The 13,647-nt window shown below is 43.2% G+C and overlaps 1 long non-coding RNA gene across 3 annotated transcripts in view; it reads right to left on the bottom strand.

The window, feature by feature from the left end:
• The window catches only part of LOC138241067 (uncharacterized), a 54,985-nt gene that overhangs the window by 2,305 nt on the left and 39,033 nt on the right, over nucleotides 1-13,647 (bottom strand). The gene's annotated exons all lie outside the window — the stretch shown is intronic.

The raw sequence follows: 13,647 nt of genomic DNA on the forward strand, positions 1-13,647 counted from the left end.
CTTAAGTTAAAATGGGTGAACCGCTTAATTACTCATACAAATCAATGGTTAAAATTCGGGATCCATTGCATTTATATCAACACTTTTCATCCCAAAGAATCGTAAAGCACTTCACATAAAGCACCAGACCCACGTCCTTCCGCCCCTGACGGGGAAAACGTGGGAGCCAGTGTGTCCCCACGCCCCTCTACAAAGCCAATCGGATAGAGTAGGGAGAGAGCTGCTTCGCCAGTTTAATTTTGTGGGAACTTTAGGGGGCCAGATTGTACAAACCCAGAGCGGAATTTGCCCAGGGCACCAGGTTTAACGCCTTCGCTTTTGCAGACTCCTCCGTGAGCTCGTTAACGGCCGAGCAGGGCGGACACCACCGGCGGCACCGCGTCCCCGGTCACAATACCGAGGCGCTGGGGCGGAAAGTCTGCTTCAGCAGGAGGAGAGGTGGCTGCTGCTTCACCAGCCCCACGTAGAGCAGCGAGCTGGTCTCCCATCGCAGGAGCCGCCCGGCCCATCTCTGCTGAGACCCGAGGAGCACAGGCTGCAAGGACGCAGAGCACAAGCTGGGCGTTCACACGGGCTGTCTTGCGCCCTGATGGAAAAGCACAACCCGTACGATCAGCTATCAAAACAAACAAAAAAAAAAAATCGCCTCATTCAAAATTCAGTCTTTCATCGGCAGATTATAAATTGCAGATCTGGGTGTCTTTCCTACTCAATCTAAAGAAAAGGGAAGAATACAAAGTCTGGGTCTGCTTTTCAATAAACCATTATATCAAAATAACCATATTTATTCTGTTTGTGGGTCTCACAAGGTAAATGCTATTAGACCTTGGATTCAGTAAAAAGCAAAAAAAAATCGCAATATGCATTTTTTTCCTTTGCTTTTTAAAGTGCTGTAATATAAGCAATGTTAATGTGTTTATTCAACAAATCAAGGTTATTTCTGTGCTATATTAATCAAATTAAATGGACATTATGTATGAAATTATATCAGTGTTTCTAATTTTACTGCAAAGAAAATTAAAGAAATTAGAGAAAGCCTAACATGTTATCTATACAAATTGTGTACTCTACTTTCCCAAATAATGATTTCACCTTTAACATAATTCCTCTGACATTTCAGGTTTGGCACATTATCATTTTTTTGTTGTTATTTACATATTTTTACAGCGTTTTTCTGTGGTCAAAATAAAATCAGAGGCAAAGATGGAGCTGAATTAAGTAATGCACACTCATTTCCTTACAAAATGCCCTGATTCTTGTTACTCGTTGGTTTAATCAGAAGAACATGAGGGAGTTTGCACAAACGTGGACTGTATTAGGAACATTTTAGTTCCTGTGCTTTTTCACTGGAAATTGATCTGAGGATCTCATCCAGCAGTGTCTTGGAAGAAGTGATGCAACAACACTGCAGGGTGTCTTGTCCCCGACTCTCACACTCATTGGATATAGATGTGCCTCCTGTTGCCACTTTTAAACAGGACACCCTTCCTTCTACAAAGTGTTGTGGAACAAGCTTTTAGGTTTCATTGCCGATGAGTTGACTGAACCATCAATTACCTGGCACAAACCTGGGACTTGTGGGTCCCAGGCTCCCCTTCAGTCTTGTGCTGCAGGCCACCCTTAGGTGAAAGGATCTTACATCACACTGTGCCACACAACCTGAAGCCTCAAGTCATTTTAAAGGTGCTTACAGCAGCTCAACTTCACTCATTGGCCAAACGATTCTGTTCGCCTGTCCCCGGCGTTGCTGATATTTCATCGTGCATGTGTCAGTTCGCATGTGAGAGCCTAAAGTCCACTGGGTGCCAGTATCCCAGTGCCAAACTTCCACTCTCCCGATTCAGTAGTGTGGCACCCTTGTAGCAGAGCGATATCTGCAGTGGTGTACCCTCTACTGCACTGTGTAGGAGTGTTTTCTCCTGTCTCAAATTGAACACACAGCCCTGATCCGCTCAGCTCTTTCTGTTGAACAGAATCATTTCATAAGTGTGACATAAGTGGTGTTGATCATACCTGATATTACGAGTGAGTCTGGCCCACGAGCGCTTAGTCACATACTGTATACGATGCCTGGCTTGGCATACCTCAACAACATGCCAGCTGATTAAAGGGTTGTTCTCACATTAGTATCACAGTTTGATTATTAGCACAGTAAATTACACTTCTTACTTTTTATCCCTTTCTTTTTCAGCTTGTGACACAGGGTTGGGTATAATCTATTACCTACACATGTAGGTTGATTCTTCACCTCTTCGTCTTGTTATTTTGATTCCACCTTTAGGGGAGATGTGGTCACCCAATCTCTCCACAGTTCAGACGCAGAATAGCAAACAGTCGGTCAGGACAGTTTTTCCTTTACTTTGTCCCTCCCAGAGGTGTGTAAGGTACTTCATGCGTGTCCTTCAGCGCATACAGTTGTGTGCCTACAGAAACTGCAAGGACACAGACTGCCTTTAACATCAACCCAAGCCAGAGTACAGTCAGAAAACTGGTCCGTCGGTATAGCGAAGGGTTTCCCTGATGTTTCGGCCACAGAGGAAAAAAAAAAAAGAAAAACAAAACCGTGAACAATAATTCGCATTCAAATGTTTTCTCCTTGAGGTAGTTCATACCTGTTAAAGAACAGATTGGGGAAGACATGAGGAATGAATTGGTAAAGGCTACCCTTCCTGTACAGAACAGCCCTCACACCCCCACTTTAGAGAAGGTACCCCTCAACACCAGCACAGAAATGGCACCTACATCGAACAAACTCCCTTGTCAAAGGGAGGGTTATCAGATTTTTAATTCAAGAGCCTAGATGTCGTTTTATCTTCCGCTCTGCACAGGTTGTGATTTGGCAGTGTCAATGCTCTCTGTGATCCCAAGCAAGTCAGCATTACCTTTTTTTTTTAGCACTTTACAACTTTTCAGTAGCGCCCTTGCGAGTTTACATTATCTTCACCTCATGCACTTTTTTTTTTTCTGGGGGAGCCCGGAGTTTTAAAACTAAGACAAATCACAAGAAGCCACGAGAAGTTAAAAATCTGTCGACCGCCTGGGCCAGTATTTTTTTATTTTTTAACCCTGTAGTGCAGCGATGTCCTCACTACATCCTTGACGCAAATAAATATTTGCAAGTTGAAAATGACCGCCGCCAACGCGAAGCCGTAAAGCGAATCTGCGCGTCTCTTGCAGACGAAAACGCTAAAAAGCGGGGAAAAAAATTGCACCGAGCGGGCGAGACGCAGTCCGGGCCTGTGAAGAGACGTGATCGTGGCGAGCAGAGTACTGGTCCCTTTCGTTTCACTGAATTCCGCACCCGAGTGTTTGATGTTCCGGGTGTTGGGTGTTGAAAGAGGGAGAGACGGTTTCTACAAATGGAGATCCTACAGCCTTTATCGTTGATTCACTGGCAGCCTGTTTAATGTGTTTGGGCTATTGACGGCGGCGGTTGTTTACCTAGACTTGAAGACTCGAGTCATAAACTCGGTTCAGGCCACTCTGTTACTTTTTTTTTTTATTACTAGTCGGGCTTTTGACGAGTTTATAGTCGGCAGCCAGCGCTTTGTCGGGGCCCTCTATTTATTTAATACAATTGTGCCGTGAATGGAGAAAAAATAAACAGACGGACTAAACATACGATTCTTCTTTTTTTTGTGGTGAAAACCCTGTGTTTGGATACAAAAGGGGGACGTTTTCACCGCTGAAAGTAAATTCTTTTGAAGTGGAACTAATCATCTGAGGGATGTTTCTCGTTGTCCTAACAACGCAGCTGAAATGGAAAGAGCCTCCCTTTTTGTTGAAGATATGTTTTCTTTCTTTCATTCAAAACTGATGATGATACTAGTTTCACGCCCTGTCCTCTCCCATTGTCGATCCAAACTTTTTTGTCGAAAAGTCTTTACTTGGAGACGCCGAACACACGGCGGGTGACTCCTGCCCCGTGACGTCAACACTCCGGCCTTTGTCCGGCGCTCTTAACGCTTTTTAATACCGTTAGATTTAAAGCAATAGGCTAGGACTAGCGAGCGCCGTGTCACCGGGACCAACAAGAATTGAGATGCTTAAGAATATTCAACGTTCACCCACTTTTTGCAATAAATTAGATGTGCCTTTATCCCGCAGAATATGCTGTGGGAATGAAACTAGGAACTGCTGTTGGAAACCTCACAACAGAATCAATCCGCAAGGCAGCTGTTTATCAGACAGGACAGACACCACCAGTGATAATAACACAAAGTATATCCATACACATCAAAACAGCACTACAAGAGTGAGCGACTGATTCTGTAAATGGCTGTGATGGTTAATACTAGAGAAAACTTAAAGCACCACAATATAGGCTTATATAACACTCGCTTATCCTCGTACTTCCAGACAGCACTAACGTTTTAGGAGGAAAAGTAAATTTAAACAACATGGGCTTTAACCCCGCTTCCCAGTGACGGATTTTGTGACGCTGGTTTGTTCATTAGTTTGTTTCTAATGACCACTGGACACTAGGGTTGAAACCACTGACTTCCAAACAACTGAACAGCAAGGCCATTACCTAAACACTTCGCTGGATTTGGATGCTATATAAAACTCTCGCTACGCTTGCTGCAACAGGCCTTGCCTATATTTAAGATGTGCTTGGGGTTTGCTCTTTATTCAGACAGTAAAGACAAGTAGGCTTGTTAAAACAGCGTCGCCAGGAGCCGTTTAGTGGGTGTTTCGGCTGTGAATAGCCAGTACAATGCAGGAATTAACTTTGTATGGTAATCGAGGCGTACGTATGCTAATAAATGAGCTCGCAAGGCCACGTGGGTAGGCGAATAGCCCACAGTTCTGGAAGAGAGGAGCATGTGTTTGAGGGGCGATACACGTAGTGTCATGGATCAAAGACGAATACGGGAGACTCATGGTCCAGGGAAATGTTAAGGATTTCTTGGGACAGTCGCCTGAGCAAGAGGACAAGCTTGGTAATACAAGGGCGGCAGGTATTCTACCCAGCAGAGTGTTAAACCTACTTTTAATTAAAGTGAAATGTCCAGAATGGAGATGACGTTTGCAGCACGCAGACGTATGTTGGATGTTGTAAGACAAGGAACCTTGTTTACGTCTATCTGAGACAAGAAATGCACAAAAAATCAGGTGGGGATATTTAATAATAATGGGTGATGTGATATTCATACAGTATTTTAAGCAAACATACTAAACCACTTTTTTATTTAAAAAGGGCTTTGTTCATTACCTTCCTAAACACTCTCAAACGCATAGGCCCCAGATGCAGGTAAAAAGATTGCATCATTGAGGTCTTTCGGACCTTCAGTTAAGAATCTGTTCTTCCGAGTGATACTTCTCTCTTTTTCAACCACGTTCACTGAGTGATAAACTGCGGGTCCTTGACTGTCTCACTAACCGAGGCGCTTTACAGTCGCCCTGGGGCACTGACTTCAGCTGTCGTTATGCTGCTAGAGGACTGAACTCGTGACACCAGTGACCAGGCTTGTAAATTGTTCAAAACAAAAACAATCATCTGCTACAGTTACATCTATAACTATAGGCTTTATTGCAAAAACACCCTTGATAATGTTCTGTTAATCGCCTGAGTTTATGATATGCTCCTTGTCAGTATTCGAACTTCTGTTAAGTAATTACAATAAGGAACAAATAAATACTGTCCCGAGACACTTTCCCTGACCGCGTTCAAAGGCAGCTCAACACTTTCTTCTTCAGAAGGGCTATTTAATTATTCTCCGTCTGTCCCTTTGCATCTACTGCCATATTCTAAACCGTGTTTTTAATTGTCCTGATTCTGTTATCCCTCACTGCAAAGCACTCTGAGAAGCTACTTTTAAAGGCACTATGGAAAATAAAAGTTTATTATTATCCCCATATTAACATTAGAGGTCTTTAATTTAGCTTTAAAAAACATAATTTCATGATTTTGAATGAGTCTGGAGTAATTTTCTGAGTTGGATCTGATGTTTACACGTATATCTCATAGATTTTGCCCTGTGATGGACTGGCGTTCTGTCCAGGGTGTAGCCTGCCTTGTGCCCGTTGCTTGCTGGGATAGGCTCCGGTTCCCCCGTGATCCTGCATTGGAAGAACTGGTTAACCCATTAAAGCCGTTATATGGTGAACATACTACAGATGCTGGGTAATTACAACGAAATTTACTTTCCTAATGTAAGACGGCAGATGCTACCACAGAAGGACAGTGCGCTTTTTCGTGCAGCGTGCCTACTCTGTCTTATTAAAGCTCAGCCCGAGAATCGGTTAAAATGAACCGTTTGACAGTAAGCGGGGATTATAGACGCTTTGGGGAAATGCGCAGGTGTGAAAGCACATTGTGCTTTATTACCTGTTTAGGAAATTGTTCCCTTGAGATCCTGCGGGAAATCAAAGTGTTCGGAAAAAATTTATGCCGCTCTCCACAAGCATCATTCCGCATGATGGCAGGAACGTCTTGCGTCTTAAAGGGTTGTGACAGAACGACATAAGAACTCAAGAGCAGCAGCTCAGGTCAAATCCCTCATCTCCTCGTTTTATAGGGTCCTTATCAGTACGTCGTGTACTCACACCCGCAGAAGGCTCCACGGCCGAAACGCTGTGTTTTCTCTCTTCTCTTTCCAGCAGGGAGTAGACCTGTTACTTGTTCCTTCGCAGCCTGCGCCTGCCGACGCAGCCCCCCACCTGAACTATTTCATGAGGTACGTGCGCTTGGTTTCCGACGGTACGCCACGCAGTTGTGCTCCCAGTCGTGTCGCCGGAGAGTCACCAGGCTCGCCCGCCCGTTCTGCCTGTGTGCCCACCCTGATGGGGGTCACACCCGAGGAACGGGCAGCTGCTGTGGTCAGTGCTGCATGTCCGATGGTGAAATACCTGACAGGTACGTTAGAACTGTTACAGAGCGCCAGGGCGTCACCCTAGGGCTACACTTCTCCCTCGGGTGAAGGTCAAAGTGCAGTATAACCCTCTCAAAAGCCCGAACAGGGCGTCGCACTTGGAAGGCGGGCCGGAGTGGTGTGGGCATGACGATGCCCCTACCCCTGTCTGCATCATGCCGCCGTTGGTCATCTCTTCGGACGGTTACAGGATATACCGACGGACAAGCCCTCTGTCTCTGGGGCGTGTTCCCTGGGAGCTTGTCTTCTCGGAGATGGTGAGGCTCTACAGCTCCTCCAACACGCCTCGCACCAAGGCCTGTCGGCTCTCTCTCGAGAGAGGGGAACCAGGCGCCCCGAAATCTCATTCAGACCCTGATGAGGTAGGTCGGCGGACGTATTAACAGGAACCTATTAACCTTTTCCACTACGTGGCTATGTGGGGAGTTGTTAAAGCAGGATGGTGTTCTTAGAAACCGCGTTAAACTGAAGTCTTGAGCGCCTTTCAAATACTACACTTCAAAACTAGAATGGCAATTACTTGTGCTCTTCTGTCAGTTTGAACACAAACGGCGGTCTTTTTCATCATCATAGAATAAGGCAAGGCTATTTTAAGAAACTGAGCATAAAATATTAAAACTGCTATTTCCAATGCATTACAGTACCCCGGGGGATGGAACACCGTTCTTATGCTGAAGTATTTATCCTTGTGGACTGCAGACCGAGTGACGTTCTCTTTCCCCACATCAGCCAGCATTGAGCTGCGCGCAGGAGAAAGTCACTTGAGGGTGTTGAGCCGGAGGGTCTTTCAGCTCTTGTGTGACTTGCGGATGCCGGTTTAAGCGGAAGAGTACGCCCCGGGTGGTGCACGCGCCGCAAGCGCGAACGTGAGTTTGTGACGTCACCGCACCCTGCCTGCGGAGAGCTATTGATGAGCTTCGTGATGACGCCATCCGTCGGGGGAGTGTCCCACGAGGGCCTGTGACGTGACCAGCAATGAATGACATTATTCATTCATTACATTCATGACATTATTTAAGATAAAAGTTCCCACAGAAGACGTCTCAACAAAGTTAAAGTAGGACTTTAATATAAAACTTACATAATGTATTGTATGCCCAGCCAGTGGGCTGGTTTGCATGTTTTTCTTAAATCTGGAGATACTGCTGCGGTCTTTCATGCACACAGCCTGTATTCCAATGTGGGTCGTGTCTCCCTGCTGTAGTCTCGGTTCGGTCTGATAACTAAATCGTCTTTAAGCTGTTTTGTACTAATCACGTATTCTGTTAAAAAAAAAGATCAATAACGCACATTAAGTAAAATATATTAAATTAAATCCTAAAGCGCCCAGGATAGATGTCTTATTATTTTAAACATAAATGTAACTAACAGAAAGATGTTTATATTTAAACATTATAGAGTTGCCTCTATTGAAACCGCAGTACCTCATAGCACCCCACGCCATTATTTTTTTCTCTAAATGCTTCAGGATTTCATCGTCTGACAAAAAAAAATCGACTTAAACGACAGAATTAAGAGATCTATAACAAAAAAAGGGAGAGACCAGAGTTTTCCTCTTTTGGGTTCATTAAAATCAGCTATGTTGAGAATATATGTCATGCTTCTTGTTATTTTCATGACCAAATCGTGCGTGACATTTGTTTGCTGAAGGAGCTGAAGAAAGCCCTTGGCTTGAATGTATAAGACACAGTATATTTTTTAATTCTTGCACAACATGCGGTATCTGGTTGTCGCCACAGCAGACGGAAGACAGAGAATGTACACTTGGAGTGTGCCAGTTGGCTCGAGATCTCGAAAACACGAGACAGATGCAGCACGATTCTAATCTTAATCGCTCCAGACACGAAGGTCATTCTCTCAGGGACTGGGTGTTTTATTTGTTGCTTTAAGGAAAACCTCAACTCCGGATAGTTAATATAACCCCTGAGCTCATTTAGAGACCCAGAATTAAAGTACAACGAGGCTATATTTGGAGTAGGAGTCACACTCTCCAACTGAAATAGGTCTTCTCAATGTGAACTACTCCCGATGTGAACTGGAGGGGACGCTAAAGGCGTGAAGGTATTGCGTTTATATAAGACTGAAAACATAAGAGCGTTTCTTGCTCCTTTTGAAGAGTTAATCCGTTAATAGCAGAAGCCCTCTTCAACACGAAATTAACACTCAATATACGTAAAGTGTACAGCGCATTAAAAATCCAAGCGACTTAATCACAGCCAAATGTCAGATGAATGACGAATGGACACTAATTATCTGCGATACATGCAGGTATTCTGTTTCTTAGTCAGTGAAGAGAGCAGAGCTAAAGTTATTTAAGTCTTGCCATTAGGTTAAAACGGGTGTAAATGGCTCCAAGTTATTTGTAAAAGGGGTAATGCGACAGCATTAAATATATTTACCCAGGCTATTTATTTGCCACGGATTACTGTGACGCTACAACAAATGAGCTGTGCGCACAGCTCTCGGGATTAAAAGTGCATTTCACTCTGCGAGTCTCACCGCTGCTGGGTTCAAGTTTTCCTGTTTCCTATTAGGTGCCAGGCGTTAATTTAGGTCTACTTGGACAGGATAAGGCATCTCTGCGTCGTGTACATTTATACTGTATACCCTTAACCCCAAATGGGTATTAAGTAATTTGCTGCAGTATCATATGATTAACCTGTGAGTGTACAGTATATACCGTGGGTCACACAACCTTCCTCTTCACTTATGTCCGACACGCACACAACCTTGCACAAGCTCCATTGCAAACTTTAACTGTTACATTACGGTTTCCTCCACTCATACACTCCCACCCAACTAACACCCAGCCCGCGAGTAAAATCAACACCCGACCCGCGCGGTGACATCACAAACCGCCAGAGCCCTGTACAGATCTAGTCTGTGAAATTCCGTGTCTGCGTACTTGAATGTAATGGATAGATCTCTTGTTATCTTAAGACTGTAGTCTTCCACTGCTTTTAGACGTGCTTATTGAATAGAATTCGTGGCTGGCTGTCACGTTTTTTAAGTAATTGTGAAAGTTACGCATAAGCATTATGCAAATGACGCCATTGGACGATAAAGGTGATTCTGAAACGTATTTGTCGCAACTCGCTCGGTGTCCACTAAAAATCAGCTCTTACTGTAGGCAGCTCTTTCCTATGAAGTGGGCATCTGGACCATCAAAACTGTGCACTCGCCGGCTTACTTAATCGCGAGGAGCAGGGACCGTTCCAGGCCTTGTCCGAAAAAGCTGCAAACCTTCATCGACAATAGCACTTTGATTTTTAATTTTATTTCTACAAAGGTTTTTTTTTTATTTTATTCCGTGGGATTAAACATGACTTTCGTCTGATATGAACTGGGAAGAGGAGAAGACCCGATTGGCGTGTGAATGAAAAACAACAATTAGGACGGAGGTGGAATGAGAAATAAATCCCATTTTTAATTTTGCTCACTTGGGGTCTATTTTTAGGTGAAATGTGAAGTGCGCTTTGATGTCACTATCTCGCAGTCACCACCCTCTCGTGTCAGTTCTTTGATTTTTCTCCAACATCTTGTAGCTAAAAGTCTTTCCTACCGCAGCTTCTGTTTTACTTATCAAAATCACTGAGCTTAGGGGGTTAGATGATATTTATGATCCATGACTTTCAGCTTCTCCGATTTGTATTCTGATGTACTGTACATCATTTTAAAGTTGTACTGCAGGCCTCAAACTCGCGCTTGTTTGAATGATAATTAATTATCCATTTTAATTGGGTTATAAATACGTGAATGTAATCGTCTGCTACAATTCAGTGAATTCTGGGCCACCAAAAGAAGTTTGAATAGTTGGTTTCGATGAAACCGTATTCATATTTTGTTCTTTCTATTGTGCTCTGCGTTCTTTATAATAATTTATAATGCGCACGCAGAACAAACTCTTGGGTGACGTCTTTATAGATTTCATTTAGCATAGAGCTGGCGAACACAGGAATTAGGATTCGACGAACTGGTTGAATTGGTCAATCAGACATCTGAAGTTAGTCTGAGTGGGGTTTATTTCAGACGACCCAATACGGTACCATGGGAGACAGAGGAAAATGCATCTTCCTGTCTGCCCCAGGCAGACAGAGGGACATCGGGAATCGGCCTTCGCCGGGCCTGGACCTGTTTAAGAATGCAGTCAGTTAACTGCAGATACAGGACGCAGATACACGGCATTCTTAAAAATTTATATTGAAAATGTTTTTGATCTGGCACTGCGAGTACTTTCAGCAGACTGCTGTCGCCTAGCAACTGCAAACAAAGGCAGGGCACATTTCGAGTTTCCCGCGGAGAGGCGGTCAGGCGGCGCCTTTGATCTCGGACTGGAAAAATAGCTGACTGGGCACTATTGCCATTTGCCTTTCATTTTTTTTCTTCATCTCCAAAAAAAAAAACGATTCGAAACAGCCAAATCTTCATCTGTCCAGAGCATCGACCACTCCACGTATCAACCATGGAAAACCGGTTTATTGAAATCGTTACAGTTTTTGAAGGCGGCTTGAGTTTCATATTGTTGGTTTTTGTACAGGAGATGTGAACAAAATGGCATTAATAAATCATCTGTGACGTCCGTGTATTTCATATCTGAAAGACGGTTTGCTGAGAGAGAGAGAGAGAGCGATCTGTTTGGAAATATGTCTGGTGATCTGACAATGTTCACCGTACACGTATATAAATGCTTTTAGACGCCTCTCCTTTCCTCAGAATAGAAAGTATGAAATAAATCTCATTCATAACTCTACAGGCTGATGCCGAACTCGACTACTCCCCCTCCATGAAAGTTACGCTGCGCGTCTTTTGATAGAGTGGAAACTACTTACCTCCTAAGTAACTGGGGACGCCTGCAGTTTTGAGACAAATAACAGACCCTCAATAGATTTTAGAGGTCACTCACTCAGAGAAATAGGCCCTAACCCCCATTCATAATCCGAAATGCAATCGACACACACACACACCAAGCTAGGAACTTGTGACAGAAGCCTAAGAAAATCAGGGTTTCACTGAGGCTAAAGATATAACGTCTGTACGCTTCATTAGAAGGATAATTTATTCCTATCTACATTAAGTGTTGAAATCCTCACTAATTTGTGGCCTTAAACCATAAAATTGAGTGACAGAGTTTTTGTAAATCTGAAGTAATCTTTGTCAGTTTCTGACAAATTATCCTTGGAATGGTGTTTTTGACAATATAACTTTCCATTATAATAAACTATATATATATAAATTTAATGAGCCAATTCCTTGGGCAGATTGTTGTCACCAAGGCACAGAACTATGATTAATGTGCCTCTTCATATTAAAGACAGTAACTGAAGATCTTTGATTTAATTAATTTAACCTCAGAGTGGAGACATGATCTCCACCCTTTAAAGCAAATATTTTAAAAGTGGTTTATAAAGGACAGCCTATTGCTTATTGTGGTGTTATTGAGTGTTAGTGATCTTAGCGGATGTTTGCAAGACATGTAGGTGTCACAAATCCCAAATGAGAATGAAGTGTCTCCTTTCCCTCAGCTACATGAAATTAATAATGAGTGACCCAGATAACACTTGTCATGTACGTCCTAGCCCTACAACATTACAGGTCAAATGTAGTTTATTTTCTCACATGAATGACAATGCAGTCTTGAACAGTAGGGGCCTGGGCTCTCTAGGACATATGTGAGATGACAAGGTTAAAGGTCACTGAGAAACACTTACTGTGCTTAATACTCGATTTATGTCACGTGTAATTGCTACTATGTGTCCGTAACATCAATTCCGAACAGCCACGTGACGGATGAGGAAGCTTCCCAGATTTCTTTTTCCATTTTCAATGCAGTGAAACCCTGCCCTCCCAGGTCGTGCAGATAAACCACATACTGTATGTAAAGTGTGTGTATGTGTGTGTGTGTGCACACGCATGTGTGTGCGCACGTAACCACGCACCGCCTAAACTGTTTGGAAAAAGTGAATGTTGTACAGAAGGATTGGGGGTGTGGATTGTCATTCTCGTTTGTTTTTTTTTCATTGGGGTTCAATTATGCTTTTTAAGTGTCTGTCTCCAATGTTTGGTATTGCAGATTTTATTTTTAAGACAGAAAATCTGTTCAGGGATCCCAGGATTTTTAGTTACTCAAGGGTGTCAATGAGGGAAAAACCAGTTCCCACCCCCAGTCCTTCTGTAGATCATTTGTCGTTTCCAAACTGATAGGTGGGAGTGTGTTTTCATGTATATTTAGCAGCAGTTGTATCACTTTGGAAAACGTCCCCCCCCCTCGTGTGTTTATATTGGAATGTTAATGCCTGGAACATGTATTTTTCTATCCACATATTTTATAGTAGTTTGCTCCTTCACTCTTCCCATTCATACATCAATTCAATAAAATGATTTTTTTTTGTGGAATGGCAAAAAAGTGCAATTCAAAAAATGTCTCGTAATTCAATTGTTTTTGTGTAGAGTGGTGCTACGTGGAAAAGCAGCTCTTCTCTAGCTGTTCGTTTGACTCAGCTCATTAAAGCGCAGTATTTCTAAAGTGCACCTGGAATTTTGAAAAGCCTCGCTCTCTAAAGGATATTGACTTTCATCTGAAGAGCAAATAATTACCTTTTCAGGATTTTGAAATAAGAAGTGCTGGTAAATTAAGAATATCAATGCATAATGCACTGACGCCAAACTGCTGTAAGAGCAGGCATGGGTAACTCAAAAGCTTTTCTTTCCTCTTTTGCACTAGAACTAACGGAACAAGACTCACAATGGTCATGGCTTGGAAAATCTCACTTTC

This window comes from Lepisosteus oculatus, chromosome 8, assembly GCF_040954835.1.
Source record: "Lepisosteus oculatus isolate fLepOcu1 chromosome 8, fLepOcu1.hap2, whole genome shotgun sequence".
Taxonomy (NCBI): Eukaryota; Metazoa; Chordata; class Actinopteri; order Semionotiformes; family Lepisosteidae; genus Lepisosteus; species Lepisosteus oculatus.